The 19,056-nt window shown below is 41.4% G+C and overlaps 1 protein-coding gene across 7 annotated transcripts in view; it reads right to left on the bottom strand.

Annotated features, from left to right (window-relative positions):
* The window catches only part of NCKAP5 (NCK associated protein 5), a 245,226-nt gene that overhangs the window by 200,284 nt on the left and 25,886 nt on the right, over nucleotides 1-19,056 (bottom strand). The gene's annotated exons all lie outside the window — the stretch shown is intronic.

Raw genomic sequence — 19,056 nt, 5'->3', positions numbered from 1 at the left:
CGTCTCTGTATTTATCTTGACCCACAAGGTTTTTCATCATGTTTTCCCCGCCGGCTGTGTTGAGGAGATGGAATGAGAGAGCGGCTGGGTGGGTGCTTGGCAGCCAGGCAAGGCCAACTCACTGCACCAGAGTACTTAATTTTTTACTTTGTAATTTCTCTTTCACATAAAAATCATACTATTCCTTTGATCAATGATGTTATCTGTATGTTAAAAATGTGGCTGTGCATCAAGACTTAAAACTATAGGTAACTGCAAGTGAAAAATCTAAGGGATTCCGCATCCACACATGATGCATATTACATAGGGTGTTGCTATTCACAAGGGAGTCAAGCCCAACAGCTACATAGGACCTGATCCCCCCTCCTGTTTAGCTTATATGTGAGCTTTATGAAAGGCAATTCTTAAGAACAGCTGGGTATAACTGGACTGACAGTTCAAATATCAAAAATGTATTAAAAGGGGCACGAATGTAATCTCATTTTTAAGATTACAAGTAGTGAAAGACCTACTGTTTAAATAGAAATCAGATTCTTCTGTATTCTTGAATTTGTTCTTTGCTTCCTCAGTTCATCGAAAGAAGGGTTCTACTATGGTACTACTAATTACGCTAACATGGAAGCACTATTTTGTCAAAAAAGTCTACAGAAGAATATTAAACACAGGCATAATGCTGCTCAAAATCAGGCTAATAACCTTCACATTAATTTTTTAGCAAGTATTTTAAAGTGTTTGCTAAAGAGGGTCACAATTTCTGTGTAATTAATATTGATTTCAAACAGATTCTTTGCAATGAATTTAAATGATGGGAAGAAAAGAATACAAGTTTGGGGTTTTTATAGTTTGAAGTACCATTAAGTCATTGCTAACCTAAACTGAGTATTTATGGATTTATTTTTAATGCATTTTCTAATGCTATGCATCAGATACCTCGTCATAAAAATCATAATTTAATAGAATCATAGTCTGGTCTGTAACACAACATCCTATGAGCCAGAGAGAATCACCTGGCCACAAAAGCAGATACCACCACCACCACCAAAGTAGAAAACAATGACAACAGAATTAAGCAAACAAATAGCAACTATCAGAAGAACATTAAAATCAGCTTTTCTAGCAAGTTAATGCCCAATACTGTTATGAGTAAATATGCATAGTCAAAGTACTCAAGCCCACTATTTTATCATCCTTGTGAGCCACTTTTGAAAGACTGCTGCAGGCAGGAGCCACAGAACAGCCTGGGATAAGGAATGAGAGAGGGATGGTGAAACAGTTCCATTCTTCTAGAATGAATTATGAAATATTAATTGAAATAGAAACTGGAATTTGCAACTTGGTCTCCCAGTTGGTTACTTTAACAAAGTAACTCATCTTTTCCGATGCAATGAATATTTAATTCCCCCAACATAATGCATGGTGATCAAATGGTATTTGTTCAAGTGCCGCCGAATATGCCTGAGCCCCAGCTGCGCACGGCCCAAGCCGTTGGTTGAAGGGAAGTACAAGTGTCCTCTATGTTACAGATATTTTGCGAGAGCTTGTGTTTGGGTCCTGCAAAAAAACCCAACAAACAGGTCAAGGAGTCCAAGGTGGTTCGCCTTCATCTGTCTTACATGGAAGGTGGGTGAAATCTCTTTGGTGTGGTCACCTCCAGAGGCAGATGAACCTGCCTGTCACCCTTCTGCAAAGCCGGGGGCTCCCACGCAAGGTGAGAACTGCCCCTCCAAACCGCCCTTACGCAACCCGCTCCCAAATCCAGCACACGCGAGACTACAGCCCCCTGTCTGTCTAAACTTGTTTCACTCACAGATGACAGGATAGAAATGTAATTACAAGAACAGGGAGCAGATAGCATTTTTTACTTCATCATAAATTGCACCAGGTACTGTATTTTCATTCAAATTAAAATGAGTCAAACTTCAGAGTGTCCTTTGTTTGCTCCTCATCGATCGCTGTTAAACCAAATGTTTCTCATTCTGTAATCAATACTTCTCTGCAAAAATAAACCAAGGCACTGACAAACAACTTTGCAGAACACTGCAGCGTTCCCTGTAGCGGACTTTGACAGCATAAAAAAACACTACCCCAAAGAGTGGGGAAAAAAGAAGTGCATTGCTTGTGATTATTACAATTTTTACAGGCTGCTTACAGCTGAATCATTTTGCTGTAACAAGACTTTATTAAATTAGCCAGCTATTGAAACCAGAGCTTTCCAACAGTGGCAGTTAATACGCCTTTGTCCCTTGTTACTGTTTCTAGCTATACTGGGGATACTGACAAATACCCTTAAACACTCAAAGCTTTCCCAGGAATGAAGTTACAGGTGTATTTAACGCACAGTGAAGTATCAAGGTACAAATAGTAATAACTTAAGCACTTGGGGGTTCATGGAGGGAGAGGGAGCCTTATTTCCACATCTCTTCAAAATATTAAAGTTAAGGGGGAGGTTGTCTGGCTGCTTTGTAGTCAAAATGAATTACCCTTTCACCTGACACAGTTCTGTACTACAGAGGCCAAAGAAGAAATTCCCTTGATTTATATCAGGCCTTTACTTTTTTCCCCAATTATTTTATGATGTAATCATTTTTCCTAAACTTATTCCTCCTAAAGCTCTGCAACAGCAAGATATAAATAGTATAAAAAACAGTATCCTAATTTTAGACTGGTATTTTCTAGCTTTTTCATTCCAGTAAAAAAATACGATCGTTCTTTAGAACAGGATTCTGCTCCCAAAATGACAGGCTGCCCAAATAAACCTGGAAAATCTAACTGACATGAAGTGATTTGTATTAGTATTCTCTAAAACTGCCTTGAAAACAGTTAAAGTAAATAATCTGAAGCAATTAATTTATTTTCCACTATGAAATTTTAATATGCTAATATATCTCTGTCTTTGGCCACATATCAGCCTAGCACATGTATCCTGTGACTACCAGATGTAAACTTCAAGCTTTGCTTGGCTCTAAGATGAATAGCAAGATAAGAAAGGTTTATTATTAGTAGTGATATTTTAGTGACAGTAGTTTACACACTTTATATTCTTGGGTGATGGCAAGTAAATTAGAAACTCTTTCTTGGTGTAGTTACTCCTACATAAAGTAAGATGCTGGCTTTCATTGTGCACTAGCTCAAAATTGCCACCATGTGGCAGGACAGCAACTTAATTTAGCATTATTTATATTGCACTGATATGGTTTTAATTGCATCTGTACGACAGAGTAACTGCTGTGCTGAAGCTCCTTTATCATTGCAAGCCTACAATTAATCTGAATTAGGCAGGCTATTACACAAGCAGTACTGTATATACAGTTTGAGTTGTGACAACATTTATTTTACAGGGGGGGAAATAATTAAATAATTCACAAAACCTTTCAGCCCAGAGCTAGATAGCTAGCTCCACTGCCTGCCCATCGCTTTCAACAGCTACAGTGTATGGCCAGCTCTCCGAAAGGGAGCTCCTGCTGCCCGACAGCTCTTTAACTCTGTGAAACCCTCAACAACAGGCCACACGAAACTGGAGTTACCTTTTTAAAAAATTAAAATACCGAAAAATCCCACTCGTAGTCTTCCAGAAACTAATAAACTGAAGTCAACCATGTGGACCTCTTTTAGCATCTTTCCCAGAAACATTATCTATAGATACAGTGCTTATACACAATCCATGATGGTAATATACATGCAGGCATGCTTTATGCAGGTGAAACTTCTGCATCCCCAGTAGCTGTCATTCTCCTAACTTCTTGTAAGGTCATCTCCACATGACATTTTCAATGAATGTGTGCAATGAATGTCTTAAATGAATGAAGGCAAGCAATACATATTTTGATAATCCTGTTGCCCTAATAAAACAACTGCTATTCGTTCAAGTTCAGAATTGATAGCTCAATTTCAAAGACATGTATTGATCTTCAGTTCCTAGCATAATTAATTTTTCCATTTCAGACATTATTTCCTTATAGAAGAGGGGTGTAGAGAGACTATCCTTGAACTTGAAAGTCCCACACAGTCAGAGCACGGATTTTTTTTAATTATTAATCTTAAAATGATAACACTTTTAAAATATGAATTTGCAAATGTAATTGAACTTCTAATAGCTTCTACAGACAGTAACTAAAGAAATCTCATTTCTCTAAATTAAACGTAATGAAATGCTTTTCAAGATCAAATAAAAACTTGTAAACAATATTAAGACAGACATAATTTGTATGAATACCTAGTATTCAGAAGTGTGAGGAAAAAACTGCTGTAAATACCAAAAGGAAAAACAGTAGAGTTAATAAGCAATATACTGTAAAAAAAAAAATTTCCCTGAATATAATGCCTAATTATAATTCCAAGACCTTTGCCACATATACTTTTTTGGTAAGGTGACTTGCATTATATTAAGATGTCTAACCAAGCATAAAGGTGTTTGTTTTGTTTTTCACACCAAGTATATACAATCTTTTCTTATTAGAAAAAAAGTTTTAAAACCAATGTAACTTGTTTACAATGAGCCTTTATTAATTCAGTTGCAAACAAGCAAAAATCCCCAGTCTGTGCCAGTTTGTTTCCCACTTGTTTCATTCAAGAAAATTATAATAACGGCATTTGAACCACAGAGCAGCACAAAAGAGTGCATGTGGACAACAACTTGCAAATGCCAATCTGCCTGGGCCAGCAAAGCGGGAATTGTTTGACTCACCTACAATTTCTATCAGGTCTACAATTCTTGAACACCTCGTAAAGGGCTACCAATGGAGCAACACATGAAACCCAGAAGGTAAGGTCCTCTGGCAAAACAAAAGCGCCCGGACACAGAAATACAGCTGAGGTTTTGCAATTTGAGTTTTTCATCAGAACTAAACTATATATTTGAATAAATACAAGCAACACCAAAACATTTAGTAGTAACACCGTTATAGCCTGCATAAAGACTTCACAGACTCAAAGAGCGATGCCCGTAGAGCTGAATGCTCTACTGATCATAGACTGCATGTCTCTCAGTCACTCTCTAGTAGATTTATTTAAATACACAGGCCATAGGACTGAACTCCCTACTCACAGAACACTGACTAGGAATAAATGAACTCAGGTGATGTAGGAAAGATCCAGGTTCAAGAAAGTGCCTTAGCCCATGGAATATTGCCTATATTTAGTAATCAGAAACTCCACCTTGGATCAGAAGAGAATTCTCGCGGTGAGGGCTGTTAAGATTTACCTGAAGTTTTCTTAAGTGCATTACATCTTCTTGGGACTTTTTGTGACCTACAGCAACACTTTCAAAACAACTGTATACTCTATAAGTCCGTAACATGAGCTCTCGGCCCTAGAATCTAGGGTGGTTTTCACATCCACACTTGCTGAGATTCCATTTAATATTTTATATGGCATGCTTTTTTTTATAATTAAGTAATAGATATTTGCTGTCAGTTTGGATGAAATTCCAGCCTAGGCATAGACTTGAAAAGGAAAGAGGGAAGAGATGCCTTGAGCTCTGTAAACCCATGTAGTCCCACAGAAAGAAATATTTTCAAAGGGGTTTTGTAAGGCTGGCAGTTTCCAGATCTTGTCTGCATTGTTTGGAGTATCTATAAAAGATAATCCCATGAACTATGGCAGTTAGTGAACAGCTGAGACTCAGAAGATTTATTCAAGTTCCTTGTAACCAGGTAACAATATTTTGATAAGCCACTATGGAAACATTCCTGCCAAACAGTATTTTAGGCATACTTGGAAGTGGCTATAAAGTCTAGACGGAGTGGGAAGAAAGAAGCCATGAATTTTGTAGTCATGCTGGACGTTGATGCTTATCCATTTAAGGGTACTTGCTACAGTGGAATAGTGCCCCACCAGAAATAAAGCCCAGCATGTACAAAGGATAGAAGACAAGGACGAGGTAAAAAGATAATGAAAGGTGACATGACTCAAGCTGCACTGTTTACACCTGGTATTGATTTTAACCTAAGGAATTCATATGAAGCCGTGCAGCATCTGCAGTGTTTATTCCTACGCTTTCTGAAGTGTGCAATGAAGGGCCTCAGTCCCAGAGCACAAGTAACAGAGAGGGCCCAGCCACCACGTTTCTTCTAGATCCAGCCAGAATGGTAGAAGAGGTCACTGCCCCAGTCTGATCACTCCTGATCACTAGCTGGATGTCACCAGCCGTTCAAGTCAGCAGAGAACTGCTTGAGGCTCAGGATGGGGTACAAGGCAGACGGCTTAACTGAACCCACCACAAGATGTACTTTGAAGTAACCTGGCAGGCTGTGCAATGAAGCAGAAGACGGAGCACCAGCATAATCCCCACCCGCTCCGCTGTGGGGACAGTAACCCCCAGCAGGGTAACAGCGACATCCTAAATTACTTGCTTATCTGCAACGCCTGGGTGCCTGCCCACAAAGTGAATAGGTTTTCTCCTCTGTAACTGACCAAAATGTTCTTTAGATGATATAAATGGTTTCTTTTCTAAAGGACTGAATGCTTACAGAACAAATAGGCATGTGGCTGAATCAAGCGTTTCCCACTTGGATCTGTGTTAGTGAGATAGGAGTTAGGCAGCAGGATATGCATAGGATAAGCATTAGGAAAAAAACACACTTCTAAGAGTTTTATTTGGCTTTAATGGATCGGCCAGTGGAACTCTGCTTCATCACTCCAGGGAGCTCTGGGATTTACTCACAAGCTAGGAGTAGTACACGTTTCTTGCCCTGATGCTGGGGAGAGTTAGGGCTTCTTCACTTGCCGCACTTCTCATGAATGTATTTATATTTCCTAATAATAAATAGGATATCAAGAAGTTAACTGAAAAAGACATAAGGCTAAAAAAAAATTGGGATGATCAGAGAAGTAGAACTTAACCATGCCAGTCATGAGAAGTGGCTCAGAACAGTTTGCAGTACCACCAGACCCCCACAGATCTGGGATATGCCAATATTTTGGTTTTCACACACACACTTTCTATTAGCCTTTCTCAGCTGACACAACACCTCTGGCATCATTACTTTGCTGCTAGCTACCTTTCCATACAGCATGTCTTTTTCCCAGGCTCTTTACAGCATTGCTCATGAACATGTCAGATCTTATTACAATTTTTCTCTGTGCACTTGTAAAGTCCATTTATGGTTGGTGAGTAACTGCAAAAAAAGATACCTTATTTACTCAGCTGCTCCCTGCATGTATTCCAGAGTCCTACTGCTTTAGTTTTCTGACAAATGTACTTCTTTTTCATATTCACTCCTTTAGCACTGCAGGCACTGCTATAGGCAATAGGGAAATGCAGTGGGGTTTTGTTGGCTGGCACATCTTCAGTGGTATTTTTAACAGAGCTGCCACTGCAAACTCTTTATTAGTGCTGACAACGCACACATGTAGAAGAACTGACTCAACTTTCAGGGGCCAGACTTCGTCTGCCAGTCTGGTACCTGGGAGAACTTGAAAAAATAAAATAACAGGTTTGCATGCCGTTTTTAATTCATTCACTGGCCAAACAGGACTAATTTAAAGACTGTGTCTCCACCCGGTATCACTTTGCAGTATCACTTTAAGTAACAGGTTCACCTGACTGCCTGCTTATGTTTCCAGAGACCAAATTCAGCTCAACTCTACGCACCAGCCAGACTCTCCTCCCTTAGTCCCCTCTCCTAATTAGAACAGGTTGGCTAGATACACTTCTAAAGCAGGAGATCAGAAACAGATATAAAAACTCTAACACTTAGTCCTCTGGTCTTCATTTCCATGTTTATATTTTTACATAGCATGTAATTGGTTTATTGTATCTAACTATAGTTTATTCTAATCTATTAATTGCACATAGTCACAGACACATCTCATTTAAGACATGACTAAAAAAGATCTGCTGTTGTTTTTTTTTCAACTTAACAGCAAGTGTTGACAATGACAAGTGATAGTCTGATTTTCTTGAAGAGAGAAAAGAAAAGATGTTTCTTTTTCTTCCACCTTCAGCACCAGTTGAAAAAAAATCTGACAGAAGTGGTTGCAGCTATTAGGCTGAGCAGTTCTGTCCCTGGACGATAAAACACATAATCACATAATTAACACTCAGGACTTGCCATGTGCATTCTCTACCACGTAGAGTACTGGAACAGGAGTCAGGACTTGTTCTAAATTTTTGGTACGTTGTGGCCAGCATGCCAAGGTTTCCCATCCCTTCAACACACAGTTCCCTTGTCTTTCACAGTGGCTGATGCTCTGTAAAAGCAAGGGAGTGACACCCCGGCTCCCCAGACCAGGACAGCTCAGCAATGATTTAGAGACTCTCTGAATCACAGCCATACCAGTCTGTCTGTCCACCAGGTACAAGGAGTCTGAAGAGGGGGTTAGCAAACTCTTTGTAATTACATGGGCTTTTAGCTTTGGCGAGAAAGAAATTTTGCTGTGCATCTGCAGAACAGGAAATTTGCTCTTCGCCAGTGCTTCTTAGGGCTACTGTAATATAGTACTAAAACAAACTTCCTGTCACTCACTCAAGACAGCAAGTTTGGTAACAAATTCAATATGGGAGAAATATGAACAATCTTTGTCTAAATGGAGCTGAAAAGCAAACCCCAAGCTGCACCGACCATGCAAGCAAAGCCAAGCAGAGCTGGCTTCGTGGGAACCAGGGTGCACAAGCGTTGAGTTCAACTCTTCAGCTGTTGTGGGGTTAGGGGGACGAGTGCCATGGAGTACCAGTGGTCCTGCTCCTGCCCATCTAGATGGAAGTCAGTAGCTACATGAAAAGAGCAAAACTAAGAAAAGTTTCTCCTTCCTGTCTCTTGTAGATTAAACACATTTTCAGAAGCTGATATTCTTGTTTCCTGGGGATATCGCAAGGGTATTTCTGCTAACCTGCTTATTTTCCTTCTAAAGCTCTTCCTTTTGAAATGCATTAGCTTGCGTGCATTCTTCACACCCAGACTTCCACTCACCTCCTCCTACAGGTTTCAGATTGTGAACAGGTTTCCCTTATCAACTGATGGAAGATACAACCACTGGAAACCTGCCTTTAGAGTACCACAGCCAACAATCCTCACGTCTAGTTTAAGTATGAAATCATCTTTCAGCTTCTCATTTAATGCATGTATTTTCCTACGATATCTCCTACATCACAAGTTTTCCCTTCTGAGGTGGTTTATTATCAGTGACATAGGGAAATAGTACAGAACACAAGATTTCCAACAACAACCTGAGAATTCTGACCTGCTCCTCTAGTGCCGTCCACAGAAAAAGTTTCTTAAGTGGTAAACTGTGCCAATCACTGTCACAGGGCACTTGTTAATAGATACGACCAGGAACAGGGTGTTCCCAAGAGATAATAATTTTCTTTCAACACTCAGAATTCATTTCTAAATAAGCAGTGTCACCATGGATGCCGATCACAAATGTGCAGCGCGAAGATGTAATTACAAAATGAGTTGTGTAGACTGAGCCAAAGCCCCTCTCTGTATTCATCCCACGTCGCAGGGCTGCGATTATTCATGGCACATCGGCACCCCAGGCTCCAAGCAGCAATCAGCACTATTTAGATGCCCAGTAAGACCCTGCCTCTTCCCCAAAGAGTCCACTACCGACACAGGCAAGCAGATGAACAGCGGAAGAGTCAGAATAAACCCTGTTTTACAAATTAGCAATTTAGATCAGAAATAAAGTATTTTCCAAGATGATAAAGGAGTTAGGTTGCAAAGGTAGCAACAGGCCTTGTAGGACACTAAAGTCGAAGAATATGACCTGTAATGAATATAGCAAAGAGGGATTGTAAGCACCTGGTTATTTAAAGTCACACAACAGGGACGGGACAGAAAGCACAACTTATCAGTACAGTCTGGAGAATGAAGGAAGGCCACTTCACAGCCAGGTAAGGTCCTGTATCAGGCCTGGCACTTTCATTAGCTTCCAGAATAAATACAGGGTGCATCCTGCCAAGTGGTATGGAAATAAAACAATCCAAACATCACAGTCATTCCCACAGTCTAGACAGTCTCCTCTTGCAGGACATGCAAGCAAGTCTGATCACCAGTTCCAGACTTGGAAAACTGTCATGAGATCTTCATTATGAAAGATCCTGTAGAATATCAAAAGATGCCTTATCACAATGCAACAGACACAGAGCCAAAACAAACAGAAAGTATGTAAAAGCAAATTCCTGACAAGGCAAAAACTGGATTAAAGTTTATGAGACCAGAGTAGGGAGGGAAAAGAAAGGAAGAATCACAGCCATTAACTCAAGCTACATGAATCTATGCAAAGCTACATAAGTTTGCTATAGGAAGACATTATTTCCTTACTATGTGTTAATATTTCTTTTAAATCTTGAACTGAAGTTGCAGAGCTTATGCTCTGTCAAGAGAAAAAAACAACAAAGGTAATGGGGCTTAATGGCACAAAGAATACTGACAAGTTCAAATCTTGCTTGGATGAGCTGCGACTGGTTTTCATGTCTACCTGCAAAGTGTTGAGTGGTCAAAATGGGGCCAACAGTTTTTCCCAGTTTCTGCTGTCTCTCTTTTTTTCGCCTTCAACAGGCTACTTACTCTGTGTGTCTCTGTGTGTATACACACACACACACATTTTGTCTCTGCCCAGAGGGAACCGGACAAGAAAGCAGCATCTTACCATGCCATCTTGGTGCCATGGCACAACTATGGATCAGGGCCGTATTGCACTAGATGCTGAACAAAAATTTGTTGCAGTAAAGTTTTTACTCTACCACAAGGTAATCTAAAGCACTGCTCGAGCGGACTTATTCCAAGGGTCAGCACCGACTTCACGGTGCAAGCTCCAAGAGCGCTGCATTCATTTAAATAAATGGGTGTTTAATGGAAGCAGCACAACCGAGCAATACTCTTGGTACATAAATTTTGTCCTTCCTTACACAGAAATTTTCTCTCCCTTCCAATAACCTTTTCTGTCCCATTTGGGGAAAAAAGGTCATTCTTCTGGACCCAGACAAAAAACCTGGTTTGTGCAAGGACTAATGTTACATATCACGGAAAATAAAAATCACTAGAGTGGTTATTTAAGTTGACCTTTAGACAACAACAACAATGAAGAAATTAAAGACCGTACTCCCTGTCCAGTAGTGAAAATGCTCACCTACCCTGACTGGCTTGATAAGACTAAGGTGAATTTGAAGAATCAGTATTTCTGCACCATCTCATCCCCTCTGCCTTGCTTTAGCTATACTTCATAGGAGGAATCAGTAATGAGTCCAAATTACCATGAGGATGACTGTAATACACCCCACAAGAATGCACCCCTGGAAGATCTGACACCAACATGGAAACAACAGGAAAAGGCTGGAATTGTTGCAATGGGTATTGTGACCAGATTTGAATCAACCGACTCAAACCTGTAAGGCAAGAGGTTTTCTTTGGTCTTACATGTGGGCCTACAAGATTTAAGAACAAAACCTGAAAACACTTTCAAAAAAATAAGGATGAACAAAGTCTTAAGAAGATAAATTAATGAGTTTTTCTCTGTTCCCAGAACTAACATTGCAAACAGACCTTTTAGATGGAAGTTACAGTTGCTGGTAAGTTACCAGTTCTACACTTGCAGTTTAACTACTGGCCAAACCCCCACCCCCACCCCCAATAACCAAACCCCACAACCAAACCAAAAATCTAGAGATTTCTTTTACTTGTAATATGCTAATTTCCCTAGCTACTTCAGGATAAAATGCGCAACACCAAGTCTATCACAGTGGTTTCACTACCATGAATCTGTAGAAATTTACCTTCCAAGTATGCATAAGATTAGAGTTGTTGGCCCAGTGCATACATCCACCTTTCCTCTTCAGAGCCTCAGACATTGCGACTAATTCTGGTCTAGCTGAGACCCCTTGCTCGCCTAAGCTAAAACCCAACCATAAACGTTCTGCCTCTTCAGCCTGCAGATCAGTGGCTCTATTCAGGTCATCCTTGCAAAAATATTAATGCAGTGAGTATGTGGCTTCCTCGAGTCAACTCCTGCCATTGCCTGGAGGAGCTCAGGACTGCAGAGCTTAACCTTTGAGATGAAAATGGTTGCAATTCACCGTTATTAGTGCATGGGCGCATCACTCCTATTACGCAGCGAGGTATTGCCTAGAGCGGGATACATCTGTTTCTAGTCATAAAGCGGGATTTGCTTCACATTGAAGCCAACTGCCACTCTGATATTGCATACACCCGTAGATGCTATGAGACTGCATGCACCCTTTCTGTACTTTAGCGTTCCCTGCCTTTGCTATGTAATGTATAAATGGCAATTTCTACTTGAGGGCAATTTAGCTGATATGACATACTTTCTACAGATTGCTTCTGTTGTACTTTCAAGACCTTATATAAATGCATCTCAATATTTTTTTTTCCTGTGTTCAGTGATTCTTACATAATTCTCTTTGACTCCTTTTTTAATATTAACTAAATACTTGCAGAAACTCGTTGAACAGACAGACCACTTCGGTGGGCTCCAGCTGAGGGGCAAAACTTACTCCTGCGCCTTTGGATCTAGTAATGGTCTTTACAGTGCCAGTGCCTACAACATCCTTGGCAAACGGAGCAAGAAAACACCAAAACTGAGGATGGAGTATTGCTGCTTTTGCAATGGCAGGTGCTAAGAGCCCCTTCAAAGTCCTGTGTATTTTAAAATACTGCGGCTGATACCTTCCGGCTCCACAAAACCTAAATCCCAGTGAAGCCAGCAAGGACCTCACTTCCAGCATGCCGCATTTTTTATTTAGTTTTTCACCAGGGCTGTGGAGGTGGGTGTTGTTTCCAATGGTTCCAGCTCCCTCTCCTGGTAGAAAAGCCAGAGCCAGGCAGGCCACCAGCCAGGGAGCGTCCAGCATCTTCCCAGATGCACTCACACCATTTCTCTTACGCTTTAAACGACAACGGAATGAAAGTACATTGACTTTAAGGATTTATTGTGGAATGTGGTGAATAAACCTGACTCTGGAATTAATTAACCAAGAAGGAGAAAGACAGGCTTTGAAAGGCTGATGGTTCTGAGCACAGGCAATCCGGCTCTCGGTACTTCTCTTTCAGGAAGAGGGAGCAACCAGGTTTATTTTTTCCATCGGAAAATGACTCTTGAAAGGTGTCAGCACTTTTAAGTCATAGAGAATCCTTAGATTCATAAAAGCCTTCAAGTACAAAGCCTGAAAATATCTGCATATTTGCAAATATGAAGCAAGCAACAAAAAATACTCAGGACAAAAGATTTTATATTAAAACCACTGAAGATGAAGCTGAAAAGTTGTGAATGAAGACATTTGGCCTAATGAAGTATGAATTAATGGAGGTCCAGAAGCATTAAACCAGGCTTGTAAAGAATTTCAATAATCATTATTGATGCTAACTACTACTAATGCCACTGAAATTGGGGGGGTGGGGGGTGGGGGGGGTGGGGGGCGGGGGCTGTATGATGAAGTTTCCAAGAAAAAGAAGCTAGACAACATGGCTAGCTGTGTATAAATACACATCTTCACAGAGAAAACGGTACAAGGTTCAGATTGCTTCTCTCCAGTTTAGGATATTTAATATTCAAAGGGACATTGTAAAACTGTGACTTTGCACACACACACACTCCCACACACACCCCTTTCTAATTAAAGCACAGATAGATGTTTTCATAGATGTAAGGACCCAGAAGTTGGGAAAGGCAATTTAGCCTTTTGTATCTCATCTTTAACACTTCATTTATTACTAAATATCATCTATTTTTGAATGACCTGGGTGCTTCTGCAACAACAGCCTTCCCAGCTGCTGGAGGCGATTGCAGAGATTCATCACACCAGTGACAGAAAGCACCTCCGCGCTAGCGGCAGGACATTGTGCTGCCATCTGTAAGACCCCAGCTCAAGAGCAACCTCAGGATTCCCCCTCCTCCCTAAAAACAAGGTACACAGTGCAGATGTTAGGAGCTGGGCCTCTGAACATGCTGACCGTGCTCCTTTTCGGAGGGCTCCCCGCTAGCTGATTAATGGGGCAGCATTCGTATCAGCTGTGGCGCTGACAGCAGAGCCAGGATGGTGGCCTGAGACCGAGTGCCCCGGCAGTGCCGAGAGCCAGGAGAGGTAAATGCAGCTCCCAGGAGAGCTGTGGAAAAAGCACAACTTCCCACAATGATAGGCTGCCACTGTAACTGTGCGTTTTCAGTTTCCTACAAAAAGAGAAGATTTGGCTTTCTATTTTCAACTTCATTTCGCTCAGCTCAATAAAACATTGTCAAGCTGGGCTCTGATCTCCTCCTTCTCACAGAAACTAGCACCCACATTAGAAGTGTAAACTTGAGAAAAAAGCAAACAACTAAAATTACATTAAAAAAAAACACCCTACAGTGTGGAAAAGTAGAGAATATGGTCAGACTTTCTGCTGTTTTTAATACAATTTCCATCAAGACCCTTCTGCACTTTGACATGTCCATCTCCATGTGAACGCTCCAGTTTGGCAGCGCATGATGAAGAGGAGAGATCTTTCCAAAGCTGCTTACATTACAACTTCGGTTTCAGTCTGGAAAAAAGACTGGTTTGCGCTTCCCATGGTTTTGTAAGAGGCTGTTACATACATCTAAACAGATTACATTTAAGAAAGCTGTAACAAGCAGAAGTGACTCTGTTCCAAGTAATAATGGGATATCTTACTGACGCTCTGATTTTTTTTTCTGCCTTTCTTTTTCATTTCTTCCACTCTAAAAACTTGCAGTCTCTACTGTTTTACAGCAAAAACTGTTTGTAAAGCAAGAATTGTGCTGATCGCATCAAAACTCATTAATATAACTTGTTTTTCCATTATTAGCACCATCTGAGCCTGTTGAAAGCCTTAACCAGGGCTTTAATTTTTCCACAGAGAGCTTTAAATTAATTAGTGGTTTACATGCTAACAAAGAATCTGATACATTCATAAATCAATCTAATGCAGAAGGATTACCAGAGGGTGGAAACCTATTCAGTGGGGACCTCACATTCACTTAACGTGGTGGGTTTTTAACAAAAGGGTGCAGGTGTGGAATAGACGGGTACCAGGAAGAGCCCATGATAATCACTTTGCATCACTTAAAGACGCAGCAGGACACATGGTAAATCAGAGCCTAGGGCCCACCCTAAGAGAAACCCATGTAGATATGAAAGGCAGTATCATACCACTTTAACCTTCACAGCTAAATTGCCAGAGTGGTACAATTTCTTTTGTGTAGGTTACAGGCCACTGAACTAATGGAAAATAGAGCAGAATTAAAGGACTTGGATGCAGAAGTACAAACTAACAAAACTGGGTAATATACACAGAAATAAAGGTATCAAATAAAAAATTTAACCATTTTTCTGAGTAAATACTAAATTAATCCAATTATTGAAACATGATGTAATTGTGTATACTTTTGGTTCACTTTAGGCTTTTAATCCCATTTCTGCTAACATAACACTTACTCTGCCATGAGTACTCTTGCTATGTAACTGTGACAGAATTTCCTCGTATTTTTCCTAACCTAGCACTGTTTGCTGTTAAGAAAATTTCACAAAAACGGACACTTTTCCTGGTCATGTTCCATGTCCTAAAGGTCCAAAGCCATGGACTTAAAGTTTTAAAAAGAAACCAAAAAACCAACCAGACAAAATCAGACTTCGATGACTAAAGCAGCTTTCAGTCTTTACTATGTTTTGAAATAAACTTGGGCTCTGTTTTGAAAGCTGCTCATTTTCATAATGTAATCTCTGTCACCACAGACACCTGCAGTCTCCATCAAATGCAGTAAGAACTGTACACATATGAAGTGATCATCTTCCTTTCCTTTGCAAAAAAGTAAAATACCCTTGATGAGTCAGAAGAAACATGACTAAGAAAATTGCGAACATGCAGACTGAGAAAGTAAAGGCCCTAAGTGACAGCAAGAGCCAAGCGGCAATCCAGCTCAGTGCTGCTGAAACTGCCAGCGGATAGATTGGCAGTAAGTAATTGTGCATTTTGATAATGAATAATTACTATTTACTGATGGTAGTTCATAAAATGAAGAATCCTAAGCAACCATCAGGTATTCACAGCCTGAATCTATTCCGTTCTCCTAATTTGAGTAATTTACAAATACATACTCAATCCTGTACATGAGGTATCAGATTTTCCATATAACCATATGGAAAAAATGTATCGCAGTTATTTGTGTATCTTTGGCGATAAACATTTATCTTGAAAGGAAGTATCTTCATTTAACCTTCTATAGTACCTTCCAGTAATTACCCACTTCCAATAATTAATCAGTCATGAAAAATATAACTGGGACGTATTAAAACCCACGTTTCTTAGGGGGAGCGCAAACCATGTCCTCATAAACACGCATTTCATCATCACTCACCATATGTAATTTATACAGATGTACAAACCCAGGTTTTAAGCAAAGATACCACAGCGTAAGTAGTTTCTACAGCACATCCTTTGCATGTACTTGTTACTGATTTTATGTATATGTCCACCCTGCTGCAGCAATTTCTGTGACACTGGGCGAACCCAAGCACCAGGAGCCTTTCCTGCCCATCGTTTCTGAAGACCGCATGCAAAAAGGCAACAGCTGGTTGCAAGTTATGGCAAATGCTAAATGACAACCCCCCATGCAGGGATGCAAATCTGAAATAGCATATTCCCCCCTTGATTTGTGCTGGGAAGGCAATAGGGAAGAGTATCCACAGCTTTCTCACACTGTGATCAAATGGGAAGCAAGAAGGTCAGGGCGAACCCACTGCACCACCCTCCAGCCGGTGGCAGGGCAGCACACGCAGGGACTGGGCACGTACCTCCCGCTCACTGACTCCACTCACCCTAAAAACGAGCGTAGGATGACATAACGTGGTCATCTCTTACCCTCATGACCTGTCTGTGACTGAAAACTCCAAATAATTAAAAAAAAAAAACCAAACAGACGCAAGAAACACTAGCGGGTGCTATCCTGCAAAAGGCTTGTGCGGTGCTTTGCACCCCGGGACACGTGGCAGCACCTGGTGCTCTCTGCCCTGCCTCACACCTGGTGTAAGAAATGCTCTCCATGGGACTGGGCAAGGCACTGAAGGTGGCATGTGCTGTCACCTGTGCTCTTCCCAACTGAAGGCCTTAGTTCACTGAAAACCTTCATGCCAATCTAACTAGCACAACCAACAAAAAAGCAGACAGGAGTAAGTAAAGGCGATTAGCTAATTAGTGATTAAATAAAGCTGTGGTCTGTCACTGGCAGGGGGTGCCATCCCTTTTATCCAGAGTCGCAGCCAGTGACAGCCCCTCAGGCACCCGGCAGCTGGCTGGTACCACTGCCCTGCGTCCTCGCCACCAGCCCCAGAGGACTCCGTGCTGTCTCCAGGGCGATGTCCATCACACCAAACAGGGCAGCACATGGGGCTTGGTACCCTGCAGGCAAGCTGCTGGCTGCCAGCACTTGGGAGGAAGCCTCGCTGCTTCCCAAAGCCTTGCTTGCTCACAATCTCTCACCGAAATTTTGCTGTGAATCTTTGTAAAGAATTTGTTTCAGAAGTGGTATGTGCTGCAGGGTCCTTGCTGTGTGTGCCCCGAGAACACAGCTCACACGCGTTACTTCATCCCTGGCCTCTCCTGTGTTCAAATATTCCATCTCCTGGACCCTTACTGCTCAGAGCCAAGCAAGTTCATTAATGTTAATTAATGACAGCTGTGTTTCATATTAAAATCACCGGTTCTGAGCCCTGAGACTCAAAGAAGTTTCCATACATCAACAGCTTCAAAGCATTTGTCTCTACAGGCACACTCGTCCTGGGCTGTAGTTGCAGGATAATTGTGAAAATTACCCCTTGGGGAAGAGGGGAAAAACTACCTCGTATTTACCTTAGGGAAGATTGCATCCCCCGAGAGCTACCTATCAGTTCCTAATGGGTTACAACACTCGGCCTCTCAACAAATTATACAAAATTACACTCTGGTTAGCAGGGCTATGTGATTAATCCCACAAACCCATGGTAAAAGGCACAAGAAGTGTCTGATCCTCACGAGATGAGACCACAAGGTGGGTGTGTATACCAAGAGCCCTACCAGCTCTAGAAGGTTAATCAATATTGCTCATTTCATAAAATCCTGGATTATCCTACTAAATATGTTTTTCACTCAATATATATTATATTATTTCTATGCCTCCAAGGGAAAGCTAGTTTAAAAAAAATAAAGGAAACATTTCAAATAAACAGCTCTTCCCAGATTTTGAAATTTGTTTACACTGAAAACTAAAATGCAATTGCAAATCCAATGCCCCACATCTGCCATTCTCCCTCAAGCAAAATTCCTTCCGGAGGCAGCAGGAGATTGATCTCAGTTACAGACTCTTGCATTGCAGCTTAACGTGATAAAAGTTTGTTTCCCAGTTCTTCCAGGACTGCTGCCCCAATACACACACACTGCCCAGCGGCCAGTCTCCCCCACTGCTGAAAACCCACCACAAAGCCCTGCTGTGGCCAACCCAGCCGTGCTGCAGACCCAGGGCAGCCGCATCGGCACGGTGCTGGGATGGCCATGGCTGCCGTGGCTGAGCTGGGCACACAGCGAGGGCTCGGGGCAAATCAGCAATATCTGCCGGAGCAACCAGTACTTGTCTCCTTCCCTCATCTCCAATGCACTCGGAGCCCAGAAGCCCCTGCCCCAGCAGAGCCCGCCACAAGGCACCCCCAGCTCTGCTCGAGCAGTGTGCGGCCATGGTGACAGCAATAGAGTCACAGCTGGTTTGTCCTATCTGTCACTTCGGTCCCTCCAAACCTCACTTCATTGAATTAATCATTAATAATAATTTATAAGATACTCACTGGAGGCAGGTAGAATTTAAAGAGCACTGCAACACACAGGTAACGGGGTATGCGCTCCCCAGAGACCCTCAACAACTTCTCCCCACTAAGTTGAACAAACTTTGGACCAAATTCTTTCACAGCCACTATACAACTCAAATCAGTAGCAGTTTCACCAGTATGTTCAAGGGGACTGGTTTGGGTTTTAAGGTTTTTAAACAGGTCTGCTTTAGCCCATGGAAACCCAAGACATTTTATCTGAAGACAGGGACAAACAAACTTCTTAACAGATGGGAAGAGTTCCTTAGATA

The sequence above is a fragment of the Falco naumanni genome, chromosome 8, assembly GCF_017639655.2.
Source record: "Falco naumanni isolate bFalNau1 chromosome 8, bFalNau1.pat, whole genome shotgun sequence".
Lineage (NCBI taxonomy): Eukaryota > Metazoa > Chordata > Aves > Falconiformes > Falconidae > Falco > Falco naumanni.
Note: the sequence above shows the minus strand (reverse complement) of the source record. Positions and strands in the feature narration are given on the sequence as shown.